Here is a 21,700-nt window from a genome sequence, read left to right as displayed (position 1 = left end):
AGCCCCGGCTTCCCGCCACTTCGGACTTCTCGTGGGGGCCGTGCTGAGGTTGGGGGCTCAGGTCTCTGAAGAAACTTCCGGAAGCGGCTGTAGGAGAGGGGCTGCGACCTCCTCTGCCCCTCTCCTGCATGCACATCCTGGGAGCTGACATGGACTCCAAGTGCACCGAGCTGGATGTCTCCAGACCTGGAGTTGGAGTTGAACCAGTGGCAATATCCCCAACCGTGAGAAGAGAAAGTCAGATGGGCTGGCGGCCCCCAAATCAGCGCGGACTCCAGAGAAACGTGCCATTGCTTCTCCGACCCCCCTCCTACCTGCAGGCCTTGGAGATCCCCCTGCGAAAACCTCCAGCTTACTCACATACCCACGTGTCTGTGTGTCTTCCTCTTTAGTACTTTTCTCCAAACTAAAGTGGGCTTCTTTCCCTTTTAGATCCTTTTCACTTTCAGTGTATAAGGTTCAGTTCTGGAGAGTTGGAGTTGCGATTCCAACCTGGGATGGCAGGAAATAGTATTTACATCTAGAATAATCTCACCCGTTAGAAATCAGCTGCTGTCTTGTCTTGTGTTTGTAATATCCCATTGTAAATTTGGCAACACCCCACAGGTGTTTGTCCCACAAGTGAGAGGCTGGAGAAAGAATGGATTTACCCCGCACCTAGTTAAGAGGCAGCTGTTTTAATATCCTGGCTTAGATCTGCCATTTAATTCTGTGAACAAGCAAGGGAATATTTTCAGTTAGCCCATCATCTGGGCCAAAGATGTATTTGATGTAACTTCTGTTTTCACCTAACAAGAACACTACAGAGATTCTAATGCACCACTTCAGGACAGTCTCCTCCGCATACCTGCAGTCCCAGATCCACAGCCTGAGTCACCACCTGTATTTCCTCTCGAAAGTCTCACTGGTGTGTGTTCCAAGTTCTCACCTGTGGGTCGAGACCCATTGGACAAACTTCTCCAAAAACATTTACATCACTATTCATAACAGCAAAATTACAGTTATGAAACAAACAAAAATCATGTTCTGATTGGTGGGTCACCCAGTGAACTGTATGAAAGAGTAGCAGCATTAGGAAGTTAAGAGAACTGCTTGTTTAGTCCTATGGAACTGTGGCTTTTTGTCAACATCTATTACGTATTTTTAGGAGTGTTGTTTGTATATGTGTATACCAAATTATGTTTACGTTTGTCTGGGGGAAAGAGATTTTTATTTTTTTATATCAAACACCTCAATAACTCAGTCAAAAGAAACATGTTTTTAGTAACCTTTCTGTGGATACATGATGAAGATGGAGGTAAGAAAGTGGAAGGTTTGTCCCTTGAATATTTTGGCTTTTGTTTTAAACTGGATTCCCATGTTCAGAGATAACAATTTACTTCCTCTCCATATTTCCTAATCTGTCGTTCTTCAGTGTCATCATTCTATATGGTCTCCTTTTCTGTGATTTTTCACCTCTGGATATGTGTGTGTCAACTTGAGGGTTTTCTCCAACCCGTTTTGCCCTAAATATAGGTATTTGGTCTATCTGAATCCATCCCCAGTTCTCAGTCTCCATTCCTTGTTTTAAAGTCTTTTATTTACTGTCCATACTGTCATTTTCAGTGGCTGGACTTGTTCATTGACCTGTGTCCACTTTGCAACCAGATGGCATCTGTTCTGAGCAGACAGCCCTACCTAATAGGACAAAAAGATATAATAACTTTCATGCTCAAAACACACCTAATCTCCTCTATCTTAGCAAAACAGTTATCTTTTTGGATGAGCCAGTTTGGAAAGATAGTGACACCAGAATCAAAGTTTAAAACTGTTTCAAAGGTCTTTATCAGACAAAAGTCAATGAGATTAAAATATAGCTTTGTAAATTAGAAATATTAACGTAGTTGGAAAAGCTCAAGTTTTAGGTCTAAATAGCTATTTTTAAAATCCCTCATTGTGGAGGTTCCCATGAGTGGCTTCAGGTATGCCTTGGGGAGAGGATTATTTCTTAAATTTCTGTCAGCATTTTGCTGAATGAATGAACACTAAAGCCTGCCCACATGGTCACTGCTCAGACGAAAGAGCACCTAGTCACTTAAACAGCCACAGGAACTATTAGTCTAAGACGGGTAAGAAACTAGTCTGTGGAAAGTAACTGTATTTCACAGGTTGTCCCTAAACTGACTGGGCTTCAGAATTACCCAGAGAAAATTATAAACTTCAGGGCCCTTCCAGATCTAAGACCCGAACTTGGAAGGAAAAGAACAAAACCAGAAGCTGACACTACCAGAGTTTATATTTGTGTGAACCACTATTAAGTGGGTAGGTTTGAGCAAGCTATTAAACTACTCGTGTTTCATCCTCATCTGATATGGAGATGATAGTAGTAACTCATGGAGCTGTAATCTAAACATTGGTATTTCTGACAATGATGAAATTTGCTAAAGACCCAGAACCTGAGTTTGGGAACCACTCCATGTTCCTTCTGTCCAGGTTTTAAAAGTTATAAGCCTAAAACTTTCACTATTAAGCCTTATAACCTAATGATCCTCATTTGTTTTGAAGCTGCATAAGTTTTAATTTTTTATGTATGTGTTGAATCTCTTGCGCACTTTATAAAAGCAAAGCCTGCAGTTCCATGTATGAGTGTGTTGCCTAAACATACGTGTACTATCTGTGCATGCATTGTACTGAAGGAAGACCGGAAGAGGGTGCCTAAACCCCTGGATTTGGAATTACTACAGTTGTGAGTTACCATGAGTGTGCTGGGAATTGAAATTATGTCCTCTGCAAAAAGCTCTTACTTCACTGAGCCATCTCTCTAGCCTCCAAAGGAGTAAGCTGATCATAATGACAAATGCTCTTAATCTCAGGAGGCAGAGAAGGTATATCTTTGTGAGTGTCAGGCCAGCCTGTGCCACAAACAGACTGGGAGTCGAGTAAAAGATTTTTATTAATATTTTAATTGTGTGTACAATTTTGAAGACATTTTTGATTCCTTATGTATGTATTGGGAGTATGAGTATATATACACGTAAGTGCAGGTATCTGTGGAGGTCAGAGGTGCCTAATCCCTAGGGCTGAAGTTACAGGCTATGAACAGCCCTGTGTGGGTGCTGGAGACTAAAACTAGATCCTCTTCAAAAGTAGTACATTCTTGTAGGCTTTTGATTTTTCTCAGCCCTATTTTTAATACTGGTTCTTAATAAAAACCCAAGACCAAGAAGCTTTACAAAGCTAGGTATGCAAGCCCCTGTCACTGTCCATTGAGTCCTATTTATACTCCCTCCAAACATGTCTGTCCTCCATTGATCTTGCCTCACAACATGTCTTTCCTCCACATGAGTCTGTTATCAGCTGACATCACTTTGCCAAATAGCAGAAGTCTGAGGAAGTGGCAAGAAGCCTCCAGAACACCAGAAGTGTTTTGGTGCATTTCTCTATGGAGTCATGACAAATGGAGGTCAGCTACACAGTGTAGCTGAACCAATACATGCATATCATTAGTGAAGGATTCTTCATCATGCATCCTTTCATGTGCTTGCTTTAGCAAAACATCCTTTCACCTGTGTCTGCTTCAGGAAAACATCCTTTGACATAACTGACTTTCTTAATTGGGAGTTTCTACCCTACCTTAGATCATTTTGTTCCCAGATAAAAGATACAAAACTTTTATATTTATAATGAGCCTTAATCAGCTCAAACTGGGGGTATATCTGCCCTCTGTGCTGTTATGTCTACTTCCCTACCAATAACCCTGAGACAGGACTTGCCGTGTTCTGCCTGGGCTGCTCTTACTCTGACTGGCCCTCATAGCCAGTTCTCACAATCCCTTACCCCATGGCATCTTTTCCACTCTCCACATGTTCTCTCTTCTCATCATGGTCTCTGCCTCAGACCCCAAGCCCAGCAGCCAAAACATCGCCTACCTCTTTTCTGCCTAGCTGTGGCATCTTTATTCAGCCAATAGTTTTAAATTAAAGAGCAGGGTTGGTTACATAACATCACGTAGTTTATATGAGGATCTCCTCATCCCTGGGAGCAACCAAGGTTTGGGGACCAGTATTTAGCATTACAATTTATAGCAAAAGCCCAAACTTCAACGAATCCATTAATCACCTCAGACTATTTTTTTTTCTTTTTTTTGGAGCTGGGGACCGAACCCAGGGCACCTCAGACTATCTTAAAATTTATTGTGCGTTGGTGTTTTGTCTGCATGTATGTCTGTGTAAGGTAACCTTACACAGGTCCAACAGGACCTCCTGAAACTGGAGTTCTAGTTGAACCTGCATCCTCTGAAAGAGGAGCCAATGCTCTCAACTGCTGAGCAATCGCTCCCTACCTCAGACTTTTTAAGTTTATATAATTCTATCACAAAATTAACAAAAAACCACAAATGCAGCATTCTAAAAAACAATGTTAAATGTATTACTGGTGATAATTTGTAGGGAGCTGTGCTACCACACATAAGAAAAAAAAATTGTAAAACCCCAACAGAACAGGAACATCCAATAACAGAAGCTATAGTCTCTGTAGCCCTCACAGAACTACAACCTCCATTTTCTTAAATATTTTCAAAGAATATTACCAGCTCTTCAAAAAGTCTATTTAAGTGCAGTCTTGTTGAGCTGCACTTAAATTCCTGTTCTTAGCCATTCAATTGCTAAAGCCACACTCCTCACACTTTATCACAGAATAATCATTTATCTCTTTTTTTCTTTCCTTTTCCTTCTCCTTGCTTCTGTGCTTGGCATCCTTTTCATATTTCTCTTTTAGCTTAGCTGTGTTCTGTTCATCTGGTTATTTTTAGCTAATTATTCAGACCACATTTCACTACATTTTAGAGAATTCCTAATGGAGAGATGTGTTTACTTTTTTATCTTTGGATGATGTTCAAAGCAAAACAGGAAGAATAGGGTGGTAATCTTTTATGAAGGTTAGGATTTTCTCATTGCCTTTGGGAGATGCTTAGCTTGTCTCTCTAGCATACTGTAGTAGTTACTTTTCTATTGCTGTGAAAAGATACCGGGACCAAGATGATTTACAAAAGAAAGCATTTAATTGGGGACTTGCTTATAATTTCTGGGGGGTGAGTCCGTGACCATCATGGTAACACAGAAGCAGGAAAGCAGGCATGATGCTGACGCATTAACTAGGAGCTAAATCTGATCCACAAGCCCAAGACATAGAAAGGGGACTGACTAGAGTATCTTGGACTTTTGAAACCCCCAATCCCACCCCCAGTACCACACCTTCTCCTAAAGGCCACACCTCCTAATCCTTCCCACTTTCACCAACTGGGGACCAAGCATTCAGAAGCATGAGCCTATGGAGGCCATTCTCAATCAGACCACATATAGAAAGTTTTGTCACTTTATTGCCACATTTTCAGCCTTCAGATTCTTCGAGGACAGTTTTGGTTTGTTTTTTTGGTTTTTTTTGTTTTTTTTTTTTTTGTTTTTTTTTGTTTTGTTTTTATGTGGGAAGACATTTTGCCTCTGGGCTTGTTGGGATCTCCTTTTTGATGACGACAGTTCACTCTCTGGTGGGAGCTTTTTCTCCAAGTCTCCAAGAGGGGCCAGCTCCAACAGAACTGCTGCCTTTGAGGGGATACAGCACAAACTAGTTTGTACATTTTTTTTAATATTCATCTGTTTTGTACTGCAAACATGCAAGAGGTGAGAAGAGAGTTACAGGCAGTTGTAAGCCAGCATGTTGGTAATAGGAATTGAATTCAGGTCCTCTGCAAGAGTGGTATGTGCTCTTAACCATTGAGCCACTCCAGCCCTTGTAGGTTTTAAATTAAGTTTATTTACTTAATCCAAAATTAAAGATACATTATTCATATTTTTAAAAGAAAAAAATCAGTTCCTTTTAGGGAAAAAATGCTACATATGTCCTATATCTATACAGAACAACTTGAGAGACATATCAGAAGGGAAAAGCAAAGTGATAAAATTTTTCTTTCACTTCAGCCTTACATTCTTTGAAGAAGGTTTTTCAATCTCTTACATTGATTAATTAGAAAAAAATCCATAGCTCATTTTGGTTCATCAAATGTCAATGAAGAAATATTTTTAATGATGTGCAAAGGCAACTAGAAGAATACAAAGCCAATATCTTAATGAAGTCAAGAACTGCTTGAATGAAAACCAGAATTTTTCTCTCTCTTTCTATAGGTCTTTGTTACTTAGGTGAGCTCCTGGCTCAGCAAACTTGCTTCTGCTTCCTAAGTAGCTACTGCTATAATGTGCTATTTATTGTAGAGCCAGCTCTCAGCTCTTGACCTCTAAGTCACCCAAAACATTTAACTCCAGACTACCAAATCACTCATTCAAAAAAAAAAAAAATATGTGAAGAGCTTGTTTCTCTAGCCTAGATATACACCAAAGATTCCTAAGTACCATTTCTCAGAGACTCAGATAGCTCTGAGGTAGTAATAAGACTCATCAGATACTCACAGATTCATAATACCTGGCTACCTGGCTGAATCAGGTTACGTGACTTTTGTCTCACATTGATGAGTAGCACCTGAAAACAACAAATCAGATTTGGCAGAAACACCAAGTGCCTCGGGCAGGCTGAAGGCCTTGTCAAAAGGTTCTGGAAAGAGGATACAAGTAAGAAGAGAATAAAGCTGGTCATGGTAGCTCTCACCTAAAAATCCCAGCACTAAGAGGCTGAGGCAAAAAAGACTTAGCTATGATTTGAAGGCCATCCTGGGCTATACAGTGAGAGCCCGTCTCTCAAAAAGGAATGCAGAAAAAGAAAATGTGTCCAAGTTTGGATTTTGTATACTGCCAGTCCTAGGCCTCCTGTTTTCCTTTTTTTTTTTTTTTTTTTTCGGAGCTGGGGACCGAACCCAGGGCCTTGCACTTGCTAGGCAAGTGCTCTACCGCTGAGCTAAATCCCCAACCCCGCCTCCCGTTTTCAGACCCAGAAAAATGCTGGTGTAAAATAGTTATTTTGAAATCTGCCATTTTAGAAAAGGTGGGAAATTGTCATAACGTTGTTAGACTGGACTCAAGAAAGTTCTTCTTTCCCAGACCCATGCTCCCAGAAATAAGACTCAGCCTAGTCTCTATGAGAAATTATTCTGAGTTTCAGAACAGTGTTCTAAAATTTCTTCATTCAAGATACTTTATAACCCTCTATACTTCAACCACTACAACATCCATATTTAACTTAGATGCCATTCTTCTGTGGTTTTCTTGTATGAGGTTCATTGGAGTAGTTATCATTTTCATTCAGAGTCTATTGAGTGTTAATCTTATCTAATAAGCAAGCAAACAAAAACCAACCCTAATGGAAACAGGTGAAGAAACATTTGACCAAATGTCAAGGCACTGTCCTGAAATACATAAGGACTGATCAGAATGCCCTGGACATAACATAGCAAATAGAACTTGACTTCTCTATAAAAAGATGGGAATAATTCAATTGAGAGAGTGCTTGCCTAACATGCATGAAACCCTGGGTAGATCCTGAGGACTGAATAAAAGCCAACATGGTATCCCATTCCTGTTGAAGTTAGGTAGTTTTTCCTCCAAGACCCATGCTACCAGAAATAAGACTCAGACTCAAAATATACTTACAAATACCTTGGCCATATACTAGGCTCTTCTCTGACTAGCTCATAACAACCTATTTATTCTAACTGACATTTTGCTACATGACTGGTTATCTGTGCTAAGGTACCATGCTTCTGTTTCATCTCACTTTTCCAGGCTAATCTCCTACCTGGCACTATCCCAGAATTCTTTCTGCCCCCCGGATGTTCCACCTCCTATTTCCTGCCTAAGCTATAGGCCAAGAGAATTATTATTGACAGGTGCCACATCCATACAGACACAAGATATTTTCTCTACACACTCTTATAATCCCTGGACTTTAGAGATGGAGGCAGGAGCATCCTGTTTTAGTTAGGGTTTTATTGCTGTGAACAGACACCACGACCAAGGCAGCTCTTCTAAGGACAACATTTAATTGGGGCTGGCTTACAGGTCCATTATCATCAAAGCAGGAGCAGGCAGGTTCAGTTCATTATCATCAAGGTAGCATCCAGGCAGGCACAGTGCAGGAGGAGCTGAGTTCTACATCTTCACCCCAGGAAGTCAGGAACAGACTAAACATCCCCAGGCAGCTAGGAGGAGGGTTTCCAAGCCCACCCCTACTTCCTCCAACAATTCCACACCTAATAGTGCCACGCCCTGGGCCACACATATGCAAACTATCTTATATCTGAAGGTAAATATCATCCTGGGCTTAGACATTGTAGCCAGTGGGACTACATGAGACCCAGCTTCTAAAGAAACAACAAAATATATATGTACTCAAAGCCTCAGATTTCTTGCCTCCTATGACTCCAGCCTATGCATACTTACCCACTGAGTTTAAGTTTCTCTTCTGTCTGTGATATATGATGTAGCCCCAAATTAGCTTGCAACTTCTCATTTTCATGCCAAACTCTTACAGTCATGTGATTCATCAAGCTGATGAGATTCCCACTCCTAACCCCACTATCTTCTACACTTAAATATCAGTTCCTTACCTTTTCATATTCTATTCCCTTAACATGTGATCTTGCTGGTATCAATTATCTATTTACATGTCACCTCCAATTCTGTCTACAGACATTTATAGGACTTGTGGTTTGTTTGTTTGTTTTTGGTAGAGTTTAGGATGGTTTCTCTCTAATAAAATGTCCATGCTCAAATGACTTGTGATAGTTTACTTATGCATGAAAACTTCATAGATAAAGCACATGAAACTCAAATTATATCCCTAGTTCAGGTCAAATAGGTAACCTAAACATGTCCTGCCAAATAAATATCTAGAGTATTCCAACATTTCATCCCCAGAAAGAGAGAACGTTGGGGTGGAGCCGGGCGATATTATTGGTCTCAACACCACCTTGTCATCCAAGGCAGAAGCCTCTGTTCATTCTCATTCTGCTCTCTCTTTAGTCTCACCTTCGCTTTCTCTGAGCACTAAAGATCAAACTTCAGGCTTTGTGCATGCTGTGGAAGGCCACTGAGTGTCACCTGTAGTCCCCCTTCCCCCACATCTCAAATAACATCCTGGCCAATTGAGACCTGTTTAGTTTTTATTTGGATGGCTTCCCTGGTCTCTAGGCAATTAATTCATCCTGCTTCTGGTCTGTGCTCTGACTCACCATCCACAGAACCACATTGTTTTCTCCAGCATAACAATCGTTTCTGAGAGAAGCAGGGGCTCTCTGCTGGATGGCCCAGGCTGAAATGTCTCTATCACTATGCACAGATTACCTTGGGGAAGTTATCTTCCCTGTCTGTGCCTTAGTCTCTTTATCTATAAAATGGAACACTTCATAGAACAGTGTTAAGAAAGAAGTTATAACAATGCATTCACTGTACCCTGAGATTTTCCATCAATATTGAATGTAAGACCTCTGAGAAAGTCCTCCCTGAACTTTCTCTGTCAATTGCCAAAATTTGAGTTTCAGTTGTGAACTATATTAATGGCCTGTACATGCACCCATGTAACACTTGTGTAGTACATCCTGGGATATTCCAAGTTTGTTTTGGTGGATATTGGAGAGAACATTCTAGTCATCAGTAATGTTCCAGGAAAAACTCGATGGCCCATTGTGGTGATTTGGATGAGACACCTCCCATATTCTTGAGCATTTGGGAGAGGGTAGGGGGTTGTGACTTTGCTGGAAGAAATGTATCACTGGGGGTAGGCTTTGTGGTTTCAAAGCTTCTCACCATCCTCACTTGCTCTTTTTCCTGCTTGAGGTTAAAATGTGAGTTGTAAGCTGTTCTGCCACCATGCCAGGTACTTGATGCCACAGTTCCTTGCTGTGATAGTGATGGACTCCCATCCCTCTGGAACTGTAAGCCTAAATAAACCATTCCTTCTCCAAGTCACCTTGATTGCAGTGCTTTGTCATAGCTATAGAAAAGTAACTATTTACTCATCATCACTACTTGCTTTTGTGTTTTAGAGAAGAGCTTTACTATTCACAGAATATTCACATAGAATTCAAGAAATTTCCATGACCTAGGAGCTTGGATTTTTTGGTCTGTAAGGCCAGAACTATGAGAGTTAAATTGCCAGAAGCCATCAACTTCCACTCCCCAGAGCAATAAGAGAGAGTTACAAGGCCAGAGGTCATTAGCCTTTGGTCTTCATAGGATGCTGTGTCCCACCACAGAATCTGAATATGAGGGTAGGCCCCTGTTAGGTGACTGCTGACTTTAACATAATTCCTGCCCATTTATGGTCATATAGTCCCAAGTTCCAGGGATCAGCTTGTGGACATCTTTGAATAGCCATTATTCTGCCTACCCCACCCACTGTTACTCACAGTCCAAAGTGCAGGTCTAGATGGCTCACTGGCATCACTTTCTTGCAGAACACCACTCCTCTTTGCTCACTCTTTGTTCACTTGTGTGTGGGCCTGCTCATGCCATGGCACACTTATTGAGGTGAGAAGACAGCTTGTAGGAGTCAATTCCTTCTTTCTACCATGTGGGTCCTGGAGCTCAACTTTGCATGTTCCGGTGGTACAACAAGTGGCTTAACCTGCTGCACCATCTTTCTGGCCCCCAAGAAACTTCCTGTGTTCACTTTATCCATGTGTCTCAACTCATTGGAAAGACCTGTTCTAATAACTTTTTGGTGGTATAACAAATTTCTAATCAAAACAAAAGAAAAACATTTCTTTTGGCTTAGAGTTTGGGTCTAAGGTCAACTTTTTGAGTTCCTATCCTGGATTCCTTTAATGATGGACTATAATGTGGAAGTGTAAGCCAAATAAACCCTTTCCTCCCCATCTTGATTTTTGGTCTTGGTGTTTTATGGCAGCAATAGAAACCCAAACTAAGATACCAATTAAATGTTGCTTTGGTCACAGTGTCTCTTTATAATAAAAGAATGGTGATTAAGATACCCAGAGTCTTGGCTTACTCTTAAGGGCCTTTTCCACAGGGAGACAAAGAAGGCAAAACAGGACAACCATAGTCATAAGACCTATGTTACTTCTATCCTAAGTGGGTCAGATGGCGTGGTGATGACCCATGCCATTGTCCTCAGTGGCCTCCTTCAGCTGGGTATGGTGGATTCACAGGGGTGACACTGATGACCACAGAAGGAGGGGGTGAGGACCGCAGGACATGGGTCTTTCTACATTGGTTCCAGACTTAGAATTGTTATAGTCACCTACACAAGTCTGGAACTTGTAGGCAGTGTCAGATACAGTTAATGGCATAACTTTATGAATCATCTGATAAATAAAACTCTGAGCTTGTGTTTGTGGCAGGTCTGTGGGACTTGAGAAGGGACATTTCTTAGTTTTTTGGGGGGCGGGGAATCCAAAACATAATTTCAAATGTGGTGAAACCTTCTTGATATAAAGCGTGTCTAGCATTTAGAAGGGCAAACAGGCCCAGGAGCAGCAGGACACCTGCCTGAGACACCTCCGGAACCTGAAAGAAACAGACCGGATAAACAGTTCTCTGCACCCAAATCCCGTGGGAGGGAGAGCTAAACCTTCAGAGAGGCAGACAAGCCTGGGAAACCAGAAGAGACTGCTCCCTGCACACACATCTCGGACGCCAGAGGAAAAAACCAAAGACCATCTGGAACCCTGGTGCACTGAAGCTCCCGGAAGGGGCGGCACAGGTCTTCCTGGTTGCTGCCGCTGCAGAGAGCCCCTGGGCAGCACCCCACGAGCGAACCTGAGCCTCGGGACCACAGGTAAGACCAAATTTTCTGCTGCAAGAAAGCTGCCTGGTGAACTCAAGACACAGGCCCACAGGAACAGCTGAAGACCTGTAGAGAGGAAAAACTACACGCCCGAAAGCAGAACACTCTGTCCCCATAACTGACTGAAAGAGAGGAAAACAGGTCTACAGCACTCCTGACACACAGGCTTATAGGACAGTCTAGCCACTGTCAGAAATAGCAGAACAAAGTAACACTAGAGATAATCTGATGGCGAGAGGCAAGCGCAGGAACCCAAGCAACAGAAACCAAGACTACATGCCATCATCGGAGCCTAATTCTCCCACCAAAACAAACATGGAATATCCAAACACACCAGAAAAGCAAGATCTAGTTTCAAAATCATATTTGATCATGATGCTGGAGGACTTCAAGAAAGACATGAACACACTTAGGGAAACACAGGAAAACATTAATAAACAAGTAGAAGCCTACAGAGAGGAATCGCAAAAATCCCTGAAAGAATTCCAGGAAAACACAATCAAACAGTTGAAGGAATTAAAAATGGAAATAGAAGCAATCAAGAAAGAACACATTGAAATAACCCTGGATATAGAAAACCAAAAGAAGAGACAAGGAGCTGTAGATACAAGCTTCACCAACAGAATACAAGAGATGGAAGAGAGAATCTCAGGAGCAGAAGATTCCATAGAAATCATTGACTCAACTGTCAAAGATAATGTAAAGCGGAAAAAGCTACTGGTCCAAAACATACAGGAAATCCAGGACTCAATGAGAAGATCAAACCTAAGGATAATAGGTATAGAAGAGAGTGAAGACTCCCAGCTCAAAGGACCAGTAAATATCTTCAACAAAATCATAGAAGAAAACTTCCCTAACCTAAAAAAAGAGATACCCATAGACATACAAGAAGCCTACAGAACTCCAAATAGATTGGACCAGAAAAGAAACACCTCCCGTCACATAATAGTCAAAACACCAAACCCACAAAATAAAGAAAGAATATTAAAAGCAGTAAGGGAAAAAGGTCAAGTAACATATAAAGGGAGACCTATCAGAATCACACCAGACTTCTCGCCAGAAACTATGAAGGCCAGAAGATCCTGGACTGATGTCATACAGACCCTAAGAGAACACAAATGCCAGCCCAGGTTACTGTATCCAGCAAAACTATCAATTAACATTGATGGAGAAACCAAGATATTCCATGACAAAACCAAATTTACACAATATCTTTCTACAAATCCAGCACTACAAAGGATAATAAATGGTAAAGCCCAACATAAGGAGGCAAGCTATACCCTAGAAGAAGCAAGAAACTAATCGTCTTGGCAACAAAACAAAGAGAATGAAAGCACACAAACATAACCTCACATCCAAATATGAATATAAAGGGAAACAATAATCACTATTCCTTAATATCTCTCAATATCAATGGCCTCAACTCCCCAATAAAAAGACATAGATTAACAAACTGGATACGCAACGAGGACCCTGCATTCTGCTGCCTACAGGAAACACACCTCAGAGACAAAGACAGACACTACCTCAGAGTGAAAGGCTGGAAAACAACTTTCCAAGCAAATGGTCAGAAGAAGCAAGCTGGAGTAGCCATTCTAATATCAAATAAAATCAATTTCCAACTAAAAGTCATCGAAAAAGATAAGGAAGGACACTTCATATTCATCAAAGGAAAAATCCACCAAGATGAACTCTCAATCCTAAATATCTATGCCCCAAATACAAGGGCACCTACATACGTAAAAGAAACCTTACTAAAGCTCAAAACACACATTGCACCTCACACAATAATAGTGGGAGATTTCAACACCCCACTCTCATCAATGGACAGATCATCGAAACAGAAATTAAACAGTGATGTCGACAGACTAAGAGAAGTCATGAGCCAAATGGACTTAACGGATATTTATAGAACATTCTATCCTAAAGCAAAAGGATATACCTTCTTCTCAGCTCCTCATGGTACTTTCTCCAAAATTGACCATATAATTGGTCAAAAAACGGGCCGCAACAGGTACAGAAAGATAGAAATAATCCCATGCGTGCTATCGGACCACCACGGTCTAAAACTGGTCTTCAATAACAATAAGGGAAGAATGCCCACATATACGTGGAAATTGAACAATGCTCTACTCAATGATAACCTGGTCAAGGAAGAAATAAAGAAAGAAATTAAAAACTTTTTAGAATTTAATGAAAATGAAGATACAACATACTCAAACTTATGGGACACAATGAAAGCTGTGCTAAGAGGAAAACTCATAGCGCTGAGTGCCTGCAGAAAGAAACAGGAAAGAGCATATGTCAGCAGCTTGACAGCACACCTAAAAGCTCTAGAACAAAAAGAAGCAAATACACCCAGGAGGAGTAGAAGGCAGGAAATAATCAAACTCAGAGCTGAAATCAACCAAGTAGAAACAAAAAGGACCATAGAAAGAATCAACAGAACCAAAAGTTGGTTCTTTGAGAAAATCAACAAGATAGATAAACCCTTAGCCAGACTAACGAGAGGACACAGAGAGTGCGTCCAAATTAACAAAATCAGAAATGAAAAGGGAGACATAACTACAGATTCAGAGGAAATTCAAAAAATCATCAGATCTTACTATAAAAACCTATATTCAACAAAATTTGAAAATCTTCAGGAAATGGACAATTTCCTAGACAGATACGAGGTGTCGAAGTTAAATCAGGAACAGATAAACCAGTTAAACAACCCCATAACTCCTAAGGAAATAGAAGCAGTCATTAAAGGTCTCCCAACCAAAAAGAGCCCAGGTCCAGACGGGTTTAGTGCAGAATTCTATCAAACCTTCATAGAAGACCTCATACCAATATTATCCAAACTATTCCACAAAATTGAAACAGATGGAGCCCTACCGAATTCCTTCTACGAAGCCACAATTACTCTTATACCTAAACCACACAAAGACACAACAAAGAAAGAGAACTTCAGACCAATTTCCCTTATGAATATCGACGCAAAAATACTCAATAAAATTCTGGCAAACCGAATTCAAGAGCACATCAAAACAATCATCCACCATGATCAAGTAGGCTTCATCCCAGGCATGCAGGGATGGTTTAATATACGGAAAACCACCAACGTGATCCATTATATAAACAAACTGAAAGAACAGAACCACATGATCATTTCATTAGATGCTGAGAAAGCATTTGACAAAATTCAACACCCCTTCATGATAAAAGTCCTGGAAAGAATAGGAATTCAAGGCCCATACCTAAACATAGTAAAAGCCATATACAGCAAACCAGTTGCTAACATTAAACTAAATGGAGAGAAACTTGAAGCAATCCCACTAAAATCAGGGACTAGACAAGGCTGCCCACTCTCTCCCTACTTATTCAATATAGTTCTTGAAGTTCTAGCCAGAGCAATCAGACAACAAAAGGAGATCAAAGGGATACAGATCGGAAAAGAAGAGGTCAAAATATCACTATTTGCAGATGACATGATAGTATATTTAAGTGATCCCAAAAGCTCCACCAGAGAACTACTAAAGCTGATAAACAACTTCAGCAAAGTGGCTGGGTATAAAATTAACTCAAATAAATCAGTTGCCTTCCTCTATACAAAAGAGAAACAAACCGAGAAAGAAATTAGGGAAACGACACCCTTCATAATAGACCCAAATAATATAAAGTACCTCGGTGTGACTTTAACCAAGCAAGTAAAAGATCTGTACAATAAGAACTTCAAGACACTGAGGAAAGAAATTGAAGAAGACCTCAGAAGATGGAAAGATCTCCCATGCTCATGGATTGGCAGGATTAATATAGTAAAAATGGCCATTTTACCAAAAGCAATCTACAGATTCAATGCAATCCCCATCAAAATACCAATCCAATTCTTCAAAGAGTTAGACAGAACAATTTGCAAATTCATCTGGAATAACAAAAAACCCAGGATAGCTAAAGCTATCCTCAACAATAAAAGGACTTCAGGGGGAATCACTATCCCTGAACTCAAGCAGTATTACAGAGCAATAGTGATAAAAACTGCATGGTATTGGTACAGAGACAGACAGATAGACCAATGGAATAGAATTGAAGACCCAGAAATGAACCCACACACCTATGGTCACTTGATTTTTGACAAAGGAGCCAAAACCATCCAACGGAAAAAAGATAGCATTTTCAGCAAATGGTGCTGGTTCAACTGGAGGGCAACATGTAGAAGAATGCAGATCGATCCATGCTTATCACCCTGTACAAAGCTTAAGTCCAAGTGGATCAAGGACCTCCACATCAAACCAGACACACTCAAACTAATAGAAGAAAAACTAGGGAAGCATCTGGAACACATGGGCACTGGAAAAAATTTCCTGAACAAAACACCAATGGCTTATGCTCTAAGATCAAGAATCGACAAATGGGATCTCATAAAACTGCAAAGCTTCTGTAAGGCAAAGGACACTGTGGTTAGGACAAAACGGCAACCAACAGATTGGGAAAAGATCTTTACCAATCCTACAACAGATAGAGGCCTTATATCCAAAATATACAAAGAACTCAAGAAGTTAGACCGCAGGGAAACAAATAACCCTATTAAAAAATGGGGTTCAGAGCTAAACAAAGAATTCACAGCTGAGGAATGCCGAATGGCTGAGAAACACCTAAAGAAATGTTCAACATCTTTAGTCATAAGGGAAATGCAAATCAAAACAACCCTGAGATTTCACCTCACACCAGTGAGAATGGCTAAGATCAAAAACTCAGGTGACAGCAGATGCTGGCGAGGATGTGGAGAAAGAGGAACACTCCTCCATTGTTGGTGGGATTGCAGACTGGTAAAACCATTCTGGAAATCAGTCTGGAGGTTCCTCAGAAAATTGGACATTGAACTGCCTGAGGATCCAGCTATACCTCTCTTGGGCATATACCCAAAAGATGCCTCAACACATAAAAGAGACACGTGCTCCACTATGTTCATCGCAGCCTTATTTATAATAGCCAGAAAATGGAAAGAACCCAGATGCCCTTCAACAGAGGAATGGATACAGAAAATGTGGTACATCTACACAATGGAATATTACTCAGCTATCAAAAACAACGAGTTTATGAAATTCGTAGGCAAATGGTTGGAACTGGAAAATATCATCCTGAGTGAGCTAACCCAATCACAGAAAGACATACATGGTATGCACTCATTGATAAGTGGCTATTAGCCCAAATGCTTGAATTACCCTAGATGCCTAGAACAAACGAAACTCAAGACGGATGATCAAAATGTGAATGCTTCACTCCTTCTTTAAATGAGGAACAAGAATACCCTTGGCAGGGAAGGGAGAGGCAAAGATTAAATCAGAGACTTAAGGAACACCCATTCAGAGTCTGCCCCACATGTGGCCCATACATATACAGCCACCCAATTAGACAAGATGGATGAAGCAAAGAAGTGCAGACCGACAGGAGCCGGATGTAGATCGCTCCTGAGAGACACAGCCAGAATACAGCATATACAGAGGCGAATGCCAGCAGCAAACCACTGAACTGAGAATAGGTCCCCTATTGAAGGAATCAGAGAAAGAACTGGAAGAGCTTGAAGGGGCTCGAGACCCCAAAAGTACAACAATGTCAAGCAACCAGAGCTTCCAGGGACTAAGCCACTACCTAAAGACTATATATGGACTGACCCTGGACTCTGAACTCATAGGTAGCAATGAATATCCTAGTAAGAGCACCAGTGGAAGGGGAAGCCCTGGGTCCTGCTAAGACTGAACCCCCAGGGAACTAGTCTATGGGGGGAGGGCGGCAATGGGGGGAGGGTTGGGAGGGGAACACCCATAAGGAAGGGGAGGGGGGAGGGGGATGTTTGCCCGGAAACCGGGAAAGGGAATAACACTTGAAATGTATATAAGAAATACTCAAGTTAATAAAAAAAAAAAAAAGAAAGAAAAAGAAAAAGAAAAAGAAAAAAAAAAAAAAAAAAGAAGGGCAAACAATAGAAGGTTGGCCCAATTTTCATCGGTTTCAAGGATGTATTTAGTTAAAGTTTCCTTCAAGGTCTGATCTATCCTTTTTGCCTGTCCTGAGTTTTATGGCCTATAAACACAATGTAGTTTCCAATCAACATTTAGAACCTTTGCCAGATTTTGGGAAATTTTGCCCAGAAAGTTTGGGCCATTGTTATATCCCAGTGAGAGGGACAATCCAAACCTAGGGATTGACTTTTGGAGTTTCTTGGTGATCGCTGAGGCTGTTTCTGTTTTTGTGGGATAGGATTTCACCAATCCAAGAAGGAAGGTATCTATAAAATCTAACAAATATATATATATATATATATATATATATATATATATATATATATATATCTCCAAGAACCATGGGTTTTATCTGTAAAGTCTGTGCCCCAGTGTTCTGGGAAGCTCTCCTTTGGGTGCAGCAGATTCCTTCTGTGCTTTTCTTCCTCCTTTGGAGTTGACTTGTGCACAATAGTACACCTAGACACAATGTCTTTGACAAGATTATTTAATTGAGGGATATAAAATCTGTACCTGAATAATTTATCAATTTTAGATAACACCAAGTGGGTGGCCTGGTGAAGTTTGGCAACCATTTGTCTTCTGAGAGATCAGCTAGAGTATAGATCTCCCATTTGGCAAGAACTGCCACCCATTCTCACCCTGCTTGGCTTCTTCCCTTTCTGACCATTTGTTTTCTTCCTTTGTGTAGCTTGGGTTTTGAAGCAATGTAGGTTTGGACAGAGTTACCAAGATTTGAGTCCCCACTGGCTCTAAGACTGCCTCTAAGTTTGCTGACCTGTTTCCTTGGGTTCTGGAGAGTCTCCTTTTTGATGCCCTTTGCAATGGACGATAGCTGCCTCTTTGGGCAGCCATACTGCCTCTAGTAGGCCAGGATTTCTTCTTTGTTTTTAATTTTCTTTTCCAGCTGAGTTGAGGAGCCCTCTCTCCCTATAGAGGGCCCCATGGACATGGGCTATGGTGAATGTATATGGATAGTCTGTGTACACACTGACATGCTGATGACTTTGCCTCCAAATACACAGGTACTCCCAACCCCTACTAAGTGCCTGGACTTATCAGTCCCTTTGTGCTGATGTCCCTTGACTGAGAGACTGGGTCCAAACTGCCCTGTCCAAGGTGACAACTGTAGCCTAGGCATGCCTAATTCCATGCTGAACAAAGGGGTAGCTTAAACCAACGGGGTGTAGCAAAGAAAACCATGTCAGTGTGAGGAAATTGGTCAGTGTGACCTGAGTCTCTAGTTAATATATTCCAGATAGCCTGAACCATCTGGGGTCCAGAAATTTGTCACTGGGCCACCTGACTTCAAAAGAAGATCAATGTACTTCACAGAAGGTCTGGAGTTTTCCAGGCGAGAGATGGAGACCATACTCATCCTCATCTACAAAACCTACCTTCACATGCTTTTATATACACTTCAGTGGTACCCTGGGTATACTAACACTCCATCCCACCACAGCTTCCTTTCTTCCAGCCAACAGAACTGACAAAAATCACAGACAGGGAAAAGTAAGGACTTAACCCAGGGAATATGCTGGCTACTCATACAGATCCTAGACACTGGAATTTGGGCTTCATGCAGTCTTTCCTACCCGTACTATTCAGATTGCACCATAGACAGTCTCACCTCTTGAAGAGACTAATAGGTGACTTTCTATAATTTCCCATTTAGAGTAGAGACATCAGGAACCTCTTGGGCAGTGGGACTAGGGGTGAGAGACGTTCCCAGGGCTCTGAAATATCTCAGGGTGTGCACCCCCAAGAAACTGTCTATTCTCCATACTATTACCTTAGTGGGGATCCAAGGTCACCTGTGATCTGTCTTCTCAGTTTCTGGGAATCTCAAATGTTTGAAGTAAGCCCACCATAGACCACCACATAGACATTCTTAAAGCCAAATTGAAAGTTTGTTTTGCTGGCCAAAGACTGCATGTGGAACTTAGCCCCAAGCGTCACTAGTGGGTCTTTGCCTTCTATTTATAGATCCAGATGCTGGTAGACATACTTTGGCTAGCAAGAACAGATAGTGAGATGCAAAGTTACAAAAATCAAAGAATCAAAGTTAATACATTTAGAGACTTTCCAGAATGCTGGAGCAATGGATTAGGTCTGATGGATTAGATCTTTGTCCCTGTTTTGGCAAGTGTTGGGGCCTGTGTGTTGAGTTCTACCGTCAAAATGGTGCCTCTAACTTGGCAACTGTTGGGCTAACGTCTTGGGACCTGTTAGAATTGAAACTTGAATCTTTTCAAGGTTGCATCAACGAAGTTTTTCAGTCTTCCATCCTGACCACAGCACAGGAAAAAAAAGATATCTCTCCCTGCATTGTCTGGCCTTGGGCTGCCATTTCTAAGTTTTCTTTCTGCCTTGCCTCTTAGTGTTTGTCAACTTGGCCCAAACCTAATATACCTGGGAAAGGTTCTCAGCTGAAGAATTGCCTCCACTGGATTGGCCTATAGGCAATTCTGTGGGGGGCATTTTTTGCTTAGCGATTGATACAGGAGGGCCCAGTTAACTGAGGGTGGTGCCATCCCTAGGTTGTGTAAGAAAGCAAGATGAGCAAGTTGTGAATAAGCAAGAGGTAAGTACCACCCCACCATGGCTTCTGCGTCAGTTACTTTCTCTAGGTTCCCACCTTAGTGTCTGTCAGTAGACTGGGACTTGGGATATGTAATCCAAATAAATCCTTTCCTCCCCAAGTTGCTTTTGGTCATTTGTTTGCTTATTTTTTGTTTATATCACAGCAATAGACATCTAACTAAGGCAATCTCTTTGCTCACTGTCATCTCTTTTGAGAATCATGACACATCCCCCTATTTTAGTCCTGACGTTTATCATTCATGTGTGTTTTTATCCCGCTTCTTCCCTCAAACTCAGCATTTCTTTTTTTCTTTTTTCTTTTTTCTTTTTTTTTTCGGAGCTGGGGACCGAACCCAGGGCCTTGCCAAACTCAGCATTTCTATTCATTCACCTGTCTTTCTGGGGACATGCTTTGGAAGCCTGAAGGTGAGCTTCCCCTGCAGTGTCCCAAGCTTCTCTCACCTCAGCTCCAGTAACTTCACCATTACTGCCAGCGTCACTATGCTGGAACGTTCTTCATCAGATTTCCTAGAGCTCTTCCTCTTAGGAAAGTTGAAAGGACAATATTCGATGCTCCCATCATAACTCATTTCATCCCTTATTCCTGCAATAACACATCACCACCACAAAAAACAATAATAATACTATAGTTTCAATAGTTTAAAACAGTTCCTTCTCCAAAGGTTAAACCAAGAATTGTCAAGTGATTCAGCAATTTTGGATACATAACCCAAAGAATCGAAAGCCAAGGCTCAGACATTTGACCATTCTTCGTCTATAGCAATATTATTCATTTTAGCCAACAAAAGATTTGACCCAAGTGTTAACTGACACATGAATGGATAAATAAAACGTGGTCAACCTATAGAGTAAAAAACAAAGACATTCTGACACAGGCTACACCATGGATGAACCGCAAAGAGATTGTGCTAAGTGAAACAAGTCATATATACAGTGGCAAATACCACATGATTTTACTTATGTGAGATACCTAAAGGATTTGAACTCATAGAAACAGAAAGTAAATCTTGTGATACCAAGAGGCATAGGAACAAGAAACGGGAAGTTATTATTTAGTGGGTACCAAGCTTCAGTTTGTAAAAGTACAAAACTCTCAGTGTAGGTGGTGGCCATGTTGTACAATATTAAAGTATTTTGTACCACCATGCCACACATCTAAAACCGTCAAAGTGGTAAATTCACACACCTACCTATTTCTAGGCACATGACCCCTGTAGGCTGGAGGTTTGTTTTGCTTTGTTTTGGCTTGTTCTTTTGTTCCTGAGTTGTAAGAGAGATTTATGGTCTATTTTTATATTTTGAGACAGTTTTACTTTGTAGCACTGACTGACTGGCCAGAAATTTTCTATGTAGCCCATGCT

Source organism: Rattus norvegicus, chromosome 4 (assembly GCF_021556685.1).
Source record: "Rattus norvegicus strain SHRSP/BbbUtx chromosome 4, alternate assembly SHRSP_T2T, whole genome shotgun sequence".
Lineage (NCBI taxonomy): Eukaryota > Metazoa > Chordata > Mammalia > Rodentia > Muridae > Rattus > Rattus norvegicus.
The sequence above is the reverse complement of the archived record's forward strand: the minus strand, read 5'-3'. Positions refer to the sequence as shown.